This window comes from Aquarana catesbeiana, linkage group LG04 (genome assembly GCF_042186555.1).
Source record: "Aquarana catesbeiana isolate 2022-GZ linkage group LG04, ASM4218655v1, whole genome shotgun sequence".
NCBI classification, from domain to species: Eukaryota; Metazoa; Chordata; class Amphibia; order Anura; family Ranidae; genus Aquarana; species Aquarana catesbeiana.
Window position 1 is genome coordinate 478,532,939 of NC_133327.1, and position 16,587 is coordinate 478,549,525.

The 16,587-nt window shown below is 42.7% G+C and overlaps 1 protein-coding gene across 7 annotated transcripts in view; it reads left to right on the plus strand.

Moving 5' to 3' along the window:
• The window catches only part of FBXO30 (F-box protein 30), a 280,476-nt gene that overhangs the window by 25,206 nt on the left and 238,683 nt on the right, over positions 1-16,587 (plus strand). For 3 of the 7 annotated variants that reach the window (XM_073627623.1, XM_073627622.1, XM_073627624.1), the window contains exon 2: positions 15,383-15,508. The exons of 3 other annotated variants lie outside the window; for them this stretch is intronic. The gene's annotated coding sequence lies outside the window, so the exon portion shown is untranslated. Of the gene's footprint in view, positions 1-3,592; positions 4,278-15,382; positions 15,509-16,587 lie in introns of those variants that run through there. One more of the 7 variants, XR_012243943.1, reaches the window with a different exon arrangement.

The window sequence follows — 16,587 nt, forward strand, 5'->3', positions numbered from 1 at the left end:
CAGAGGAAGTTGCCGCCCCTTCCCAGAAGGCATTGCAAACACAAAATGATGCGATGGGCCACGGCCAGGGAGGAGGAAGTGAAAAATGAATACAGCAGATATATAGTAGGTGCTGAGAAAAAAAAATTAAAAATATCCAATTCGTTTACAGTGCACAGTTTAGTGAGGGATGCTGAAGAGTTGTAAAAGTGGGTGGAACTCCACTTTAAACTGAAATAAGATTTCCTTTGATTTACTGCGTGGGTTTCTTTTTATCCGTCTTCTAGGGTTCTCCAATAGGCTTTTCTTTTTGGACATTTTCTTCAATAGTGCAAATGTAATTTATTTGATACATGAGGTGACAATCTCTTCTTCAGCGAACTATTATTATGTTGTGGGTCTGCTACACACACACACCTTGTTTTTGTTGTTAATGTATGTAATGCATTACTGACAAAAAAGTATTCATCATTTTCAGCACCATGAATGAATTTTGTGGAGTCATGAAAATGGCATGATTAAGGCAAATTAGAAGGCACTGTGGGAGTTATTTACTAAAGGAAATTCCACTTTGCACTCCAAGTGCACTTAAAACTGCACTGAAACTGCACTTGTAGTGTAAAGTGGATTTGCCTTTAGTAAATAACCCCCATTGTTACTGTAAACACCCACTTTTACTCCAAAAACTGCTTTTGATCATTGAAATAAGAAGCCACACATTGAGTAAAAAATGTTTTACTCAAAGCATGTCTACGCGTGCGTTTTTAGAAAAGTGTTTTTGAACAACCCAACATCTTTGGTGTATAACATTATTTTTTGTCACATTAATTAGCAAATGCCCTTTTTTGGTTAAACAGGCATGTTTCAAAACATAACATACAGAACTCAGGAATTTACAAAGTTCTACTTTGACAAAGTGAAGGCAATATCAGAAATTAGTATGTCCGAAATGTGTTGATATTGCCTTCATCAGATGGGGTGATGTCACCCCTTTTTAAAAGCCAAATTTTTGTAGATGCACACAAATTGGGATTCAAAATGTGGATTTCCCTCCTGATCCGATGCCTAATGTCAACAGTTGCTAGCTTCCATCATCGGGGATCAATGGACGTGTTTTGGGGGTGCAACCCCTTCCTCTCAGCTACTTTAGTAGCGAGGAAGGGGTTGCACCCACAAAACGCATACCTTGATATCCCCTGATGGCAGATAGCACATGTTGACACACTGTGTGCATCTTCAAAATTTGACGTTTAAAATACTTTAAAACTTTTTTTTTAAAACCCAAAATACACGAAAACAAAGGGTTACATTTTTGTGTGTTTTTAGATTCTCCATAAAACATCAATGATGTCGTTCATTTTTTTTTTTTTTTTTTTTTAACATCATTGATGTTTTGCTTTAGATTTTCTAAATCGCGATTGCATCCCATTCTCTCCCCGATGAGGATCTGGGCACTTTCACTGGTGAAATTAGATTCTTCTTCCACAACATCCACATCACCTAAAAAAAAAAAAATAAATTAAAAAAAAAAAACGTACCATGTATTATAAATATGCAGGAATAGATCTCTTACCTGAAGCTGTGGTCTCAGACACTCACCTGTTGTGGTGACAATTTCACCCACTTCCAAAACCCCTCCCTCCTCATCCTCTGCTTGTGTTTTGGTGACTTCCCCTTCATTCGGAGGTGGGGGGTCCCTGGTGTCCTCAGCTGTCCCGAGTCTTTTCTCCCCTATGTGAATAAAAAAAAGGTATACTTGGCACACAGATATTTGATGCCAGAAATAGGAATATGAAACATTGCTTGGAAGTGTCGTACAATTGTCTGTTTTGGCAGAGTTCCAAGCTGAAGACATTTTTAGTTCATTTTTAAAGCTGGAATACTTACCTTTTTTTTGTTCAATTTTCACACAGACGCCTCTAGTACCCACTGGAGCAATTGTTTGGGACACCCTAGAAAGTTTGATTCTGGTGTCCCACACTATTGCTCCTGCGTCCAGATGTGTAAACAGCTGCTGAGTGTCCTCTACTTACACTGAATCAAGTTTCCATTTCATTCTAGTTACAAACCCATCTAGACAACAAGCTTCTTTTAATACAAATAGGCATGAACAAATGTAGTTAACCTGTATCTGCCTAAAACATCTTATAAGTGGGCGAACGAACGATGTTTCCTACGACCGATTACTGTGCCCATGAACATGAAAGTTGCCATTTTAAAATGTACAACAGTAAAGAAAAGCACATGGAGCAGCACGAACATTAAGAAGAATAGGAACACACGACAAACTACTTACTTTTTTGCAGCACTCTCTTGCTTCTTCTGTACTGATCTTGCTCCCTCAGTTTCAAGTCTAACCAGCATTTCCTCAATTTCTACTTGGATCGCCATACCCCAAAATTCCTGGGCAGACTCTTTACAACTTTAGGCATGATCTTGGCCTTTCTCACATTTGGGTTTGGGTAAGGTCCATGCTTCCCATCATAGTCGACCGTCTTCAAGATGTCCACCATCTCTATAAAGGACATATTTGAGGCCTTCAATCTCCTCCGGGATCGTGAGGTTTGGGGCTCCGGCCTTTCGTCGTTGCTACTCTCCTCTATATGCACATGTTGTCTCTCCGCCATGTTCTCTCCCACTGCATCGAAAGACAAGGGGCGGGGAATAGACTAGAAAGAACGTCAGGGGCGGCTGGAGTTTCATGCATGCGCAGTATATATAAAGTGTGCGTCTTGCGTACGATCTCTGAGCGGGGGACGAAGTAAAGGAATCGATGATCGTTATAACGAAGGTACAATTTTAAGCTGGTGCATCAGTGGCCTATACTGCTTTTAGATTGAGGCCTATATTGGGTCAAGATTAGGAGAGTTTCGCCTGACATTATGGTTTGTCTTGTGTTGTGTCTTGCAGTGAAAATGGATCTATTCAGCAATGAGAACTTTATCCCCATATTCATTGATGTACAGGGAGCTGCCCAGTCTGTGGCAGGTAAACCACCCCTTTTATAACAATACACCAAAGAGGAAGGCAGCGCTGGATCAATTGCTGGAATTTGTGAAGCTGGTGATCCTCACGGCACACATCCCCTATTTTAAGGCCCTAATTGGTGGCATGAGGAGACTTGTAATAGGGAGCGCAAGAAGGTTCAGGATTCCCTGAGATCAGGACCTGCAGCATTTATGTACCCAGGCTGTGGTACGACAGACTGCATTTTCTGGCAGGCCAGACTGAACCCAGGCCAGCACTCTCCAATCTTATTTTAAGGCTTCCTTCCACCCCAGCTGAGGCTTCCGACAATCAACCCGGGCCTTCCAGGCAGCAACATGTGGAGGAGCCCAGCTTGAGTCAGGTATAGTATTCTTCAAAATTTCTGGTTGTCAAATTAATGATGTTAAATATATGTTAGTTTTCATAACTAATTTCTGATTTCACAAAGTGTTTTACATATCAATATAGTAGTGGCCACAAATGGTTGGGACAAGAATGAAAAATGTTGGGGACAGAATGATAGTCTTTTCTATTTATTAGTATTGAATTTGCAACAGTCATGAGCTGAAAATTGTGTGTGATTGATGAACAAAAAACTAAATCTATGTCCCTTTTTCATACACAGGAAAGTCTCAGCCAGGAGGAGGCCGTGGAAAGTGGCAGCCAGGAGGTGGCCGGACCCAGTAGCCTGCCTGAATCCCAGGTCCCTCCCCTCGGCCTTCCACAAAAAAGTGCCAGGAAGAGGAGTAACCTGAAGGAGGCAGCAAATGACTTATTTCTGAAGGCTACCTCAGAACCCCCCCAGTGTTCAAGAGGACTATGCCTACATGACAGCCTGCAAAATGCTGGAAATGGAGGAGGGCCAACGCCTCTTATGTGAGGAAGTGATCTTGCAAGCCCTAAATAAGGGGTTGAGGGGCGAACTCGCAAGCCAAAGCAACATTGAGTTGAACCATGGTCCTCCTCCTGCCACACCTCCAACACCAGAGCCACAGCCTGGAAGGAAGCATCTAAGGAAGACCAGAGAGTGATGGCCTGGGTTCAATCTGGTCTGACAAAAGATGCAGGCTGTGGTATGACCACAGCCTGGGGACAGATATGTCATCTGCTGCTGTTCCTGATCTCTTGTAGTCCTGGACCGGATTGTGCTCACTATTATACCGCTTCTTTAGGCCACCAATTTTGACTGTAAAATAATTGATGTGTGCCCTGGGGTACAAAGGCTTCGCAAATTTCAGCAGTTTCTCCAGCGTTGCCTTCCTCTTTATTTTGTTATGACCCAGAATAAATGGATATTTATTTTTCACAAATACTCGCCTATGTGTTTTACTTCAAAAAGGACAGTTTGAGGAGGCAGGTACATTTCCAAAATACAATGTCAAACTAACAAGGGACACCAACCAACCTCCTTGAGGTAAAAAATACTAGATAATAATGGGGTTGTGATAACTTGACACACAAAATGAGAAAAAATAATCTGAGCACTAGAAAAATAAAAAAATGTAGATCTTGATAATAAAAAAAAAAAAAAAAAAAAAAAAAGTATTATGGAGATCTGACGGGGAAAAAAAATATATTCATGAGATCAAGAGAAATTATAACGAAAGAAGTTTGTGAGAACTCTGTGCGAATATGAGCAGCAAAACAACTTCATTCTAATAGCATTCTAAAGAAGAAAATGCGCTGCATTAAAAGATTTCAAAATGTGCAGCGTGACGAATGTGCTATTTCCATTACCAACGATAGTTTTACCAGACCGAGCGCTTCCGTCTCGTAATTTATTCTGAGTATGCGTTGCATTTTGTGCGTCGGAATTTACACAAACGGATTTTGTTGTGGGAAAATTTGAGAACCAGATCTCAAATTTTGTGTGATGGAAACTGGCCAATGGAGCCTACACACGGTCGATATTTCCGACCACAAGCTCCGATCGCACATCTTGCGTCAGAAAGTCTGACCGTGTGTACGAGGCATTAGACTTTTTCACAGCCTAGCCACATAGAGAGGCCCAACATGCAGGGAGCACCGTCTGGTGTTCTAGGGACATAAATTACACATCTAATTTCTCAACTACCTATTACACTTTAGAAGGCCCTGACGCACCAGAACAGTGGAACTTTCCACAAAATTACCCCATTTTGAGAAGCCAACACCCCAACGTATGTTCTATGAGGCATAGTGAGTCTTTTGAACATGTCCATTTTTATTTTTCCCCAGAAGTTCTTGAAAAATGTGGAAAGAAAATGAAAATGTATTTTACACAAAGTTGTCCATTTTTTATAAGCTATTTCTAACAGATGGCATTTGCATACCAAAAATTGCACCTCAAAATACTTTCTGCTACTCCTGAGTATGGTGATACCACTAGTGTGAGACTTTTTCCACAACCTGGCCACATACAGAGGGCCAACATCAAAGTAGCACCGTCAGGCGTTCTAGGAGCATAAATTGCACATCTAATTTCCTAACTACCTCTTACATTTTTGAAGGCCCTTCATATTTCTAACACATAGCATGTACATACCAAGAATTGCACCCCAAAATACATTCTGCTGAACATACGGTAAACAAAGGCAGATAGAGAAGCTTTTCTTGAGGGAAATGCCAAGGAAGAATATTTTGGCGTTTATATAAAATTTTGTCGAGTGGAGAGGAGCGTGAAGTACCGCCATTTATCAAAAAATGGGAAAACGAATTGGGTTCAGTCTGCAGCAAAAGCTCTTTGGGGAAATTTATTAGGGGCAACACATAGCTCGGCTGTAGACATGAAAATGATTGAGACAAATTTTAAGTATCTGGCTAGGTGGTATGCGACACCTGATAAAATAAGTAAATTCCAACCTGATAAATCCCCAAATTGCTGGAGAGGATGTAGGGCCTTGGGAACGATGAAACATCTCTGGTGGGACTGCCCAATCATTAAAAAATACTGGCAGGAAGTGATTGAACTTGTTGAGGAGATTATGGACAAAGCTATCCCGGAAGACTCATGGGTTTGCCTGTTCCATGGGTCAGAGGGCTTAAATAGAAGGTACAAACTCTCCATAACCCCTTCTTTTGAACTCGGCGAAAAGCTTAATTCCAAAAAAATTGCAGGAGGCAGAGGGACCTAGGTTTCGGGAGTGGATTGCAAGGGTTAATGAAACCTATATCTTAGAGAAAACTGAGGCAGCAGACCCTTCGTCCGGGGAAGGGGAGGTCAATGGAGCTAAGTGGGCCAAATGGGAAGCTTTTAAAAAAAAGCCGAACAAACGGGTCGTTTGACCGTTTGTTCGGGCTCCCGAACCGACCACAATGCATTGCTTCGCTGAACAGTGCATTGCAAGCCCTGATTGGCTGAAGCAGTGAAAGCTTCAGCCAATCAGGGCATAGAGCACTGTCAGAGTCATGATTGGACACTGTCATTTATGACTTTATCTGATCATGGCTCATTCCCTCCCCACAGTATAAAAGCATTCTTTCAATGGCAGCCATTTTCAGTGTGATTTCGGCATGGAGAGAGATAGAACAGGGCTCTGTTCAGTGCTATACTGTACTATTTTCCTTTAATTGTCAGTGTAGAATATTAGTTTATTGTCAGTCTAGGGATAGTGTGAGTGTAGTGAGGAGGACGATCATTCAGCTTTGCATAGTGTGCAGCTAGAGTAGGGACAGCTCAGATAGTTTTACTGTAGTTTAGTGAGACTGACAGACATACAGACATACATACATACATACATACATACATACATACATACATACATACATACATACATTAGTGTAGAGTAGGGACCGCCCATATAGTTTCAGTGTAGTGAAGTGAGACCGTGTCGGTAATCTTGACATTATTGTATAGCTAGAGTAGGGACAGTTCAGATAGCATCAGCATAGTGCCGGTTGAACACTGTCTATTTGATTGCGTTACTGCCAGTTTAACGCTATTTACTTCTGTGTGCGTTACTGCCAGTTTAACGCCATATAGTTTTGTGTGTCAATGTATGTTTGGCGCATTATTTTGCAGTATATTAGTGTATCTATGGAGTGTCTGTGTAGTGTGCACTCAAATTAAAGTGCACCAAGCGCCTCTTTACATTGATTACATTAATTAAAGTGCATCTACGTACAGATTTCAACTTCTTTACATTTGCTTTTTTTTTTTTTTATTTAATCTTATATAAAAAAATACAAAAGTTACCAACATCGATTTTACATAATCTTGTTGACATTACAATACAATATCACCCAAACTGCCCTTCCTCCCTCCTCCCTAACCCCCCCCCCCCCATCCTTCAGAATACACTACACAAAAATTCACATATATTAGCTCATGCTAACTTCGGCAAATCTCTTAGATTTTTTTTTAAAAGCTTCCCACTTGGCTCCATTGACCTCCCCTTCCCCGGACGAAGGGTCTGCTGCCTCAGTTTTCTCTAAGATATAGGTTTCATTAACCCTTGCAATCCACTCCCGAATCCTAGGTCCCTCTGCCTCCTGCCATTTTTTTGGAATTAAGCTTTTCGCTGAGTTCAAAAGAACAGGGGTTATGGAGAGTTTGTACCTTCTATTTAAGCCCTCTGACCCATGGAACAGGCAAACCCATGGGTCTTTCGGGATAGCTTTATCCATAATCTCCTCAAGTTGAATCACTTCCTGCCAGTATTTAATGATTGGGCAGTCCCACCAGAGATGTGCCATCGTTCCCAAGGCCCTACATCCTCTCCAGCAATTTGGGGATTTATCAGGTTGGAATTTACTTTTATCAGGTGTTGCATACCACCTAGCCAGATACTTAAAATTTGTCTCAATCATTTTCATGTCTACAGCCGAGCTATGTGTTGCCCCTAATATATTCCTCAAAGAGCTTTTGCTACAGACTGAACCCATTTCGTTTTCCCATTTTTTGATAAATGGCGGTACTTCCCGCTCCTCTCCACTCGTCAAAGTTTTATATAACGCCAAAATATTCTTCCTTGGCATTTCCCTCAAGAAAAGCTTCTCTATTGGCCTGTAGTTTTTCGTCTCTTATGGGCCCAGGAAGGCTTTTGACAAAATGAGAGAGCTGGCCATACTGCCACTCAATAACTTTCACTAATCCCGTGTGTGCAGATAATTCCTGAAATGTGAGAATTTTACCTTTTTTTTTTTTTTTTTTTTTTTTTTTTTTTTTTTTTTTTTTTTTTTTTTTTTTTTTTTTTTTGTGATGTCTTTTAATTGTGCTTCCCTATTTTTTTTTTTTTTCCAGTTTCCACCCATTGCCTCCATCCCAGGGGGAAAAAACTCGTCATCTTTTAAATAAATTAAAGGTGAATTATACTCCCCATTTATTTTTTAAATGAATCTGGTCCCAAATTTTAAATGTGTAAATTGTTATATCATGTGTGTCTGGGCCTAAATTCCTATGGTGAGGAGGGTTCCATATCAAGTGATTTAAACGTGCATTACTTTAAACCCATTTCCAAATTAACCCATCTTTTATTAGACCCCCCTTTTACCCACTCCAACGCCTGTGATAAAACTATCGCCTTATGATATTTTTTAAAGTCTGGAATCGCCAGACCCCCATGTGCTTTCTCCCTACACAAAACCGTGTAATGCTATCCGTGGTTTCTTATTATTCCATACAAATCTACTTATTAATCTAATTAATATTCTAAAATGTTTGAGCCAATGGAATTGGGAGCATCTGCATCTTGTACAAGACTTTTGGCGCTAAAACCATTTTAACTGTGTTTACGCGCCCACTCCAAGAGATCGGGCGATAAGACTTTTTTTTTTTTTTTTTTTTTGTTTAATTTCATCGAGTAATGGTATGTAGTTTAACAAATAGATCTTCCTAAGTGAGTTGGCTAATTTTACCCCTAGGTAGTTAATGCTTTCCCTCCAGGGGAAGTGGAACACATTCTTAAGTCTAGCTACTTCCTGTCTGTCTATATTGATGTTTAGGGCTTCAGATTTACCGAGGTTGATTTTGTAGTTTGAAAGTTCTCCATACTTCTCCAGGGTGGACAGTAGATTAGGGATCGAGATCCTTGGATCTGTGATAAAGAATAACACATCGTCGGCGAACGCCGACAATTTGTGCTCCTTTTCACCCACCTTACAGCCACTGCTATCCGGATTTTTATGGATCGAGGCCAGTAAAGGCTCTAATGTCAAGACAAACAGAAGTGGAGACAGCGGGCAACCCTGCCTAGTCCCATTCTCCATTGTAAACTGTGCGGAGGCTGTACTATTTACTTTAACCGCTTCAGATCTGCACTATTGCCAAATGACGGCAACAGCGCGGACCCACATTGCCGGGACTACGTTTGACGTCGTCCCGTGCACGAGCGGCCTGCGCGCCCCCTGTAGGTGTCCATTTCAGATAAAGTAGGTAGCCCAGCAACTTTCAAAAAATCTCTCACCCTCTCGTCTCTTTCCAAGCCACTACTTTTGCTCTGTCTAGCAGAATAGAGGGCTGTAAAATACGGCCGAAATACTTCCCCTATCTCTTTAGATGTATGCCTAAATTCTCTTTTTTTATTTTGAATTTTATCAATTAAATTTATATCCCTTTTTTTTTTTCTTCAGGATTGTTGCCAAATGTTTTCCCACTTTATTCTCCCACCGGAATGTATCTTTTAAATGTTTATTCAAAATCCTATTTGATTCAGTCTCCATTACATCTTTAAGTTCTTTTCTTTTAGTTATTAATTGCTGCAAGAGGGTCCTATGCTTCCCTTTATAGGCTTTATGAGCTTGTTCAAGATTATGGATTTCTAAGATAAGATTCTCCTTCCTTTTTAATCTTTTTCTTTTTTCACTCCGGCCCCTATAGATATCAAAACCCCCCTGATATACGCCTTAAAGGTCTCCCACGGGACTGTTCCCGAAGTCTCACCCGTGTCATTGGTCAAAAAGAACGAGTCGATTTCCTGCTGAACTTTTTCGGCCACCTTATCGTCCCTAATAAGATTTTCATTGAAGCGCCATGTATACGGGTACTTTTGAAGCCTTTTTATACTCACTTTCATTAAGACGGGCATGATCTGATAGCGTAATTATCTCCATCTTTGTATCCCTCACTGACTGCAATAAACTGTGGTCCACCATTAAATAATCCAGTCTTGAATAGGTCCCGTGCACAGGAGAGAAGGTGTAATCCCTAGATTTCGCATGCTACACCCTCCATATGTCTATGATTTGACAATTATGTAATTTACGCCCTATGTTATTTAAGAGGTTTTTACTTACTCCCCATGCACGTACTATCCAAGGCTGGATTTAGACAGAAATTGAAATCCCCCTGCTAGTATCACTTCCCCCACCTTAAATTCCATCAGCTTATTCAGCGTCTGAGAGAGAAATTTAATCGGGTTTTTATTTGGGCAGTGAACGTTGGCCAAAGTCAAAATCCTTTCTCCGAGCCTTACCTTCAAAAAAAGGTAATGGCCCTCAGGATCTGTTTTCCTTTCTATCAAAACATATTTGGTCCGTTTAGAAAACCCAATTGGCACTCCCTTTGCCCGCTTGATGGGGGAATCACAGTAGATCCAACTCGGGAAATTTCTAGAGTACAGCTTAATTCCTACATCCACCGCCAGATGGGTCTCTGGGTCAATCGAGCCCTTTCACATTATATGTCAAACAATTAATTTCCATCAAACCAAATATTTAAAGGGCAGGCCTTTTTCCAAACGCAGGAAACGTACCATTTAAACTCCGCTTGTAGTGCCTCTGAGGGATAGGATCTCTCCCCCCCCCCCCCCCCCCCCATCCCAAACCTCTTTCCATCCACACCCCCCTTCTAGCCAATACCTGACCACCGGACCACAGCATCAGGATCACAACTATCTCAACCTGCGTCCCACCATATAATGGGGTGAGACTCCAAGTGGACAGCCGTGGTCCACCCCCCCCTTTATGGGGGGGGGGGAATGGACAACGTGGAGGCCTTAACACCTTTCCCACCCCAGTTCAGATAGCATCAGTGTAGTGACGGTTGAACACTGTCTATTTGATTTCGTTACTGCCAGTTTAACGCCATTTACTTCTGTGTTTGTTACTGACAGTTTTACACCATATAGTTTTGTGTCAATGTATGCTTGGCGCATTGTATTGCAGTAAATTGGTGTATCTGTGGAGTGTCTGTGTAGTGTGTATTCAAATTAAAGTGCACCAAGCACCTCTTTAAAGTGCACGTAAAGTGCATCTACGTACAGATTTCAACTTCTTTACATTTGCTTATAACAACCGCCCTCTCCACTAGGAGAGGCAAACGTTCCCTTGGCACTGTAAGGGGGCCAGCAACAAATGTGTCCACAGGCAAAGGTGAACGCGGTGGTCCGTCCTCAGGCAGGGCATCATTTCCTCTGTTTAGTGAGTTTGCCCGTGCTATCCAGCCACAGCATGCAAAGGAGGTGGTGGACTGGCTTACTAAACCTTCCTCATCCTCCCTAATGCAAGCAGAGACAAGTGTGCAGTCCCCTGCAGTTGCTAGAGTGGATAAACCTGCCTCCTTGTCCACATCTATTCCTGCCATATCCCCAACATCAGCCATCGAGGAGTCAGCTGAGTTATTTGACCACAGCATCAGCCACTTGCTCCTTGATGATGCCCAGCCATTACTGGATTCAGCAAGGCACTGTCACGGGCATACACCTTCCCATTCCTAGCACTGATTCCGAAGGTCCTTCAGAAGCTCAACCAGTCCCCAGGCCTCCTGATAGCGCTTTGGTGACCAAGGAGAGCTTGGTTTGCAAGCTTAAGATCCATGGCGGTGGCAGAGCTGTTGAAGCTCCTGAACAGGCCGGATCTTCTCCGGCAGGGACCGTTGCTACACCTAAGACTGGAATTTTTCCAGCTGAGGGCCTGGCTAGTGAGCGCTAGATCTTAAAGCGTAAGGACTGCTCAGAGAGAGTGATGGGTACCCTCCTGAGCAGAAAGCCAGTGACTAAGAAAATCTACTCAAAAGTAGGGATGGGCTTTATGTTCGGGTCGAACATGAGTTCGACTCGAACATTGGCTGTTCGCCCGTTTGCCGAATAGCGAACAATTTGGGGTGTTCGCAGCAAATTCGAAAGCCGCGGAACACCCTTTAAAAGTCTATGAGAGAAATCAAAAGTGCTAATTGTAAAGGTTAATGTGCAAGTTATTGTCATAAAGTGTTTGGGGACCTGGGTCCTGCCCCAGGGGACATGTATAAATGCAAAAAAAGTTTTAAAAATGGCCGTCTTTAAGTCTGGTATGAATATTAAGGGGAACCCCGAACCAAAATTAAAAAAAAAAAAAAAAAAAAAAAAAAAAATGCGTGGGGGACCCTCCCAAATTCCATACCAGGCCCTTCAGGTCTGGTATGGATATTAAGGGGAACCCCATACCAAAACTTAAAAAAAAAGTGGCGTGGGGTTCTCCCTCAAAATCCATACCAGACCCTTATCGTCCGGAGGACAAAGCGGGGAAGATGCCGGGGGAGAAGCCCGGAGGATGAAGCAGAGGAAGATGGGGGAAAGAACATGATGGAGGAAGAAGAACACCGAAGGAAGACCAGAAGAAGATGGAAGAAGAAGCAGGGAAAGAGGAAGACATTAAAGGAATTGTCAAAAACCGGCTATTGTCTAACATTTTTGACACTTTTGTGAAATGGTAGGGGTATTACCAATTCACACGGGGGGGCGGGATCTGGTGGTCCCCTTGTTAAAGGGGGCTTCCAGATTTCGATAAGCCCTTCGCCCACAGACCCCCACAACCACCGGGGAAGGGTTGTGGGGATGAGGCCCTTGTCCCCATCAACATGGGGACAAGGTGCTTTGGGGGGCTACCCCAAAGCACCCTCCCAATGTTGAGGGCATGTGGCCTGGTACAGTTCAGGAGGGGGGGCGCTCTCTCGTCCTCCTCTTTTCCTGCGACCTGCCAGGTTGTGTGCTCGGAGAAGGGTCTGGTATGGATTTTGAGGGGGACCCCCACGCCATTTTTTTTTTTTTTAATGTTGGCGTGGGGTTCCCCTTAATATCCATACCAGACATGAAGGGCCTGGTATGGAATTTGGGGGGACCCCCATGCATTTTTTTTTTTTTTTTTTTTTTAAATTTTGGTTCAGTCGGGGTTCCTCTGTGGGGGAATCCCATGTTGTTTTTTTCAATGACTTTTATGTGTATTACCGGGACTGACAATTCATTATAGCTGCGAGTAGTTTTAAATGACTTTTTTTTCCTTTTAGAAATGACGTTTTGCTGTCAGACTGTTCTAAACATAGGAAAACGTGCGTCACTTTACAGGCATACTATAGACACCCCCCAGGTACAAAATTTAAAGGAATATTACACTTTTTTTATTGTTTCACTTTAAGCATTATTAAAAAAACTGCTCCCGAAAAAACCGCAACTACCACTGTCCGTTATTTTGGCGTTTCTCCAGGACAGAGTAGAAAAGGGCCTAGTGGTCAGCACCCTTCAGGTACAGATCACAACGCTCTCGGGCTACCTTGATAAGAGACTAGCAAAGGAAGGCCTCATTAAGCGATTCCTGGTGGCCAGGCAAAGGGTTTCCCGGTCTCCAAAGGAAGTTTGCCACCATGGGACCTGACAAGGGTATTAGAGGTGTTATCTAAACACCCATTTAAACCTATAGAGGAGGTTCCTTTTTAAGTTTCCAACCTTAAAACCATCATTTTTGTTAGCAATTACCATGGCCAGGAGGGTTGGGGATCTACAAGGTCTGTCCATAAAAGAACCCTTCCTATCGATACAGCCAGACAGTGTCACCCTTAGGCCAGACCCTTTATATATACCAAAGGTAGCATATTTATTTCATAGGACGCAAGATATAGCATTGCCGTCCTTTTGTGATAAACCAAAAAATTAGAAAGAAATGAAATGTCATTGCCTGGATGTAAGAAGGTGTCTCCTTACCTATTTAAAAAGAACAAAAGAGTTTAGGAGGTCTAATCGCCTACTAGTTTTATACGCTGGGCCAAGGAAGGGGTTTCATGCTTCTAAAGCCTCAGTCTTGAGGTGGATCAGGGGAGCTATCTCCCTGACTTATGAGAGTTCTAGGGTCCCAGCACCAGCAAAGGTTAAGCCACTTCCTGGGCTGAGAACGCAGGGGCCTCCTGAGAACAAACCTGCAGTGCGGCCACCTGGTCCAGTCGGGATACGTTCCTGAAGCACTACCGTGTGGAAGTGTTGTCACAGCAAGACTTGGCCTTCGGCCGGTAGGTCCTACAAGCTGTGGTCCCACCCTGAAGGTAGGCCAGTGTTTACTTAGTTATCCTCTCAGGTGTGCCACCCTGGAAGGGGATAGGAGAAAACCTATGTTAGACTTGCCAATCGCTGTATTTCTACGAACCTTCCAGGACGGCAGGCCTACTTCCCACTCTATGGTGGAGGGAAAATGAGTTGAACACTAGTGGCAAGTACCTATGTGGAATGATTGTGAACCGGTACAAACTGGGGATCAAGGGGAAGGGTGGAGACTTTTATAACAAGCTGTCAATTGATTGTGTTTCCTGTAGGGAGAAGCCCTCATCTCTCAGGCCTGCCACCCTCAAAGGTTCATGGAAAATTCATGGAAGTTTAACGTAGGTTTTTACATGTAGGAGCGAAATGCCAGAATTGGCCTGGATGGGAAGTGGTTAAGGGAATGAATTTTAATCAGTTTTTTGGAATGTAGGCTGTAACAAAAAAAATGGAAAAAGTGAAGCGCTGTGAATACTTTCTGGATGCACTATATGTGCATAAAGGGTTGGAAGTTCCTGAGAGAATCTCTTCACACTCCAGTAGGGCAATGGGCGACCTTTGCATAGAAGGCTGGTGCTGGTCCAGGACAGATATGCAGAGCTGCTATTTGGTAAGGTTTCACCAACTTTGTAAGGCATTACAGGTTGGACTTCATGTTGACTGAGGAGCAGACCTTCAGAATGAAGCTCTTCCAAGCTGTGGTCCCACCCTAGCTGGTAAATACTCTGGCTTTCCCTGTGGCTTCTTTCAGGACCTCACCTCTGAGAGGATAATAAAGGTATACTTACTGATAACCTCTTTTCCATAAGGGCGGCCATAGATGGTTCGAATCTCGGCTGGTTCAGCAGAAATCGGAAGAGATTCAAATAGTGTATGGGCAGGCTGAATGTACTAAGTTGATCGATTAACTTGACTACAACCAGCCTACTGGATTTTACATGCAAGCAGCTGGTATAGCCACTAGCAATAATCAGTCTTCTCCTAGCGGGACCATCTCCCCGATGGGAGAATACAATGGCTCGGAGGAGGAATCACCCTGTCAAAACTGTCTGTGTTGATGGGGTAGTCTAGCAAATTTCTTTCCTGCAACTAGGTTGCAGGAAAGACATTTGCTTCATTAGTCTTTCTGGACTGCAGCGACTGCCCTGCTTGTCTGTTTATTTTCAGTAAGGTATTTGTTACTGTGCTTGTTTTGCCTTTACTTTGTGTCTCCCTAACAGGCCAGAGGTACACTGAGCGATGTGGAGGAGGCAGCGGGTGACACTCCTTTTTAAATGTACGGGGCTTCCTGGGAAGGGGGTGGTCTTCTCTCAGAGGTGCTGTTCTGAAAGACTACTGGATAAGACGTAAGTGTAACTTTGGTTTTCCACTGTTGATTTCTGTAATAATGGAATCCAGATATGGCCGAGCGGGACTTTCGTCGATCCAGGTGGCCGTCATATGACGTCATCCCGGATTGAGCCTCACGTGGGGTGATCTGTCGCCTCTGCCGGGACCATGTGATCGCTGTGACCAATCACAGCAAATCGCATGACAATTGTAAACAATTCATGCAATCCATTGTATAAAATTGTGTTGCTAGCTGGGATTGGTCACAGTGATCACATGGTACCGACATGACCAATCTCCGCCCATTTGTACCTTGTGATTAGCTGTGGGCTAATCACAACAAAACACACTAAATCTGTTTCATTCAGTAAAAATGGTTGCTTATACCAGTGAAATTCGCTGGTAAAAATCTGTGTGGTAAAAAAAAGGATATATTTTCTTTTTACATATTGTCACCAATGTCCCTGATAACTTACTGCACTGATGACCGTATGTAAAGAATTGTGAGACTTGTTTTGTTTTTGTTTTTTTGTTTTTTTTTTGTTTGCTTAATTTTCCAAAAAAAGTGACAAAAAATTACAACTTCAAAAACTCGCCATGCATCTTACTAAATACCTTGGACTTTCTACTTTTCAAAAAGGGGTAATTTGGGGTAATTTTTACTGTCCTGGTGTTTTTCAGGCCTCAATGAGTTGGACCTTCTGTACATCAGGCTTAATCGATTTTACAGATACAGTTCCTTGCCTAAACTAGGGGTAGTGAATTAAAATTCAAGGAGGTCCAGTCACTATAAAAAGAAATTTCGGCCAAGGTCCGAATAACAAGTCTGTGCCATGAAGATTGTACGCGTCTTCTTTCCTTTTTCGGCGCAAGCCGCACTCCTTGTGCTTTTCTTATTGTTTCCTCCACACACTCTGGTAATACCAAATAGTGTTCTCCCTTACATCAGGTGCCTCTACCAGAGTTAATACATTGGTGCCCCCATCAGACTACCCCCTATAAATCAGTTGCCACCATTAGGGCACCCTCTTATACCAGGTGTCTCCATCAGAGTGCCCCCTTACATCAGGTTTCTTTACCAGAAGGCCCCCTTACA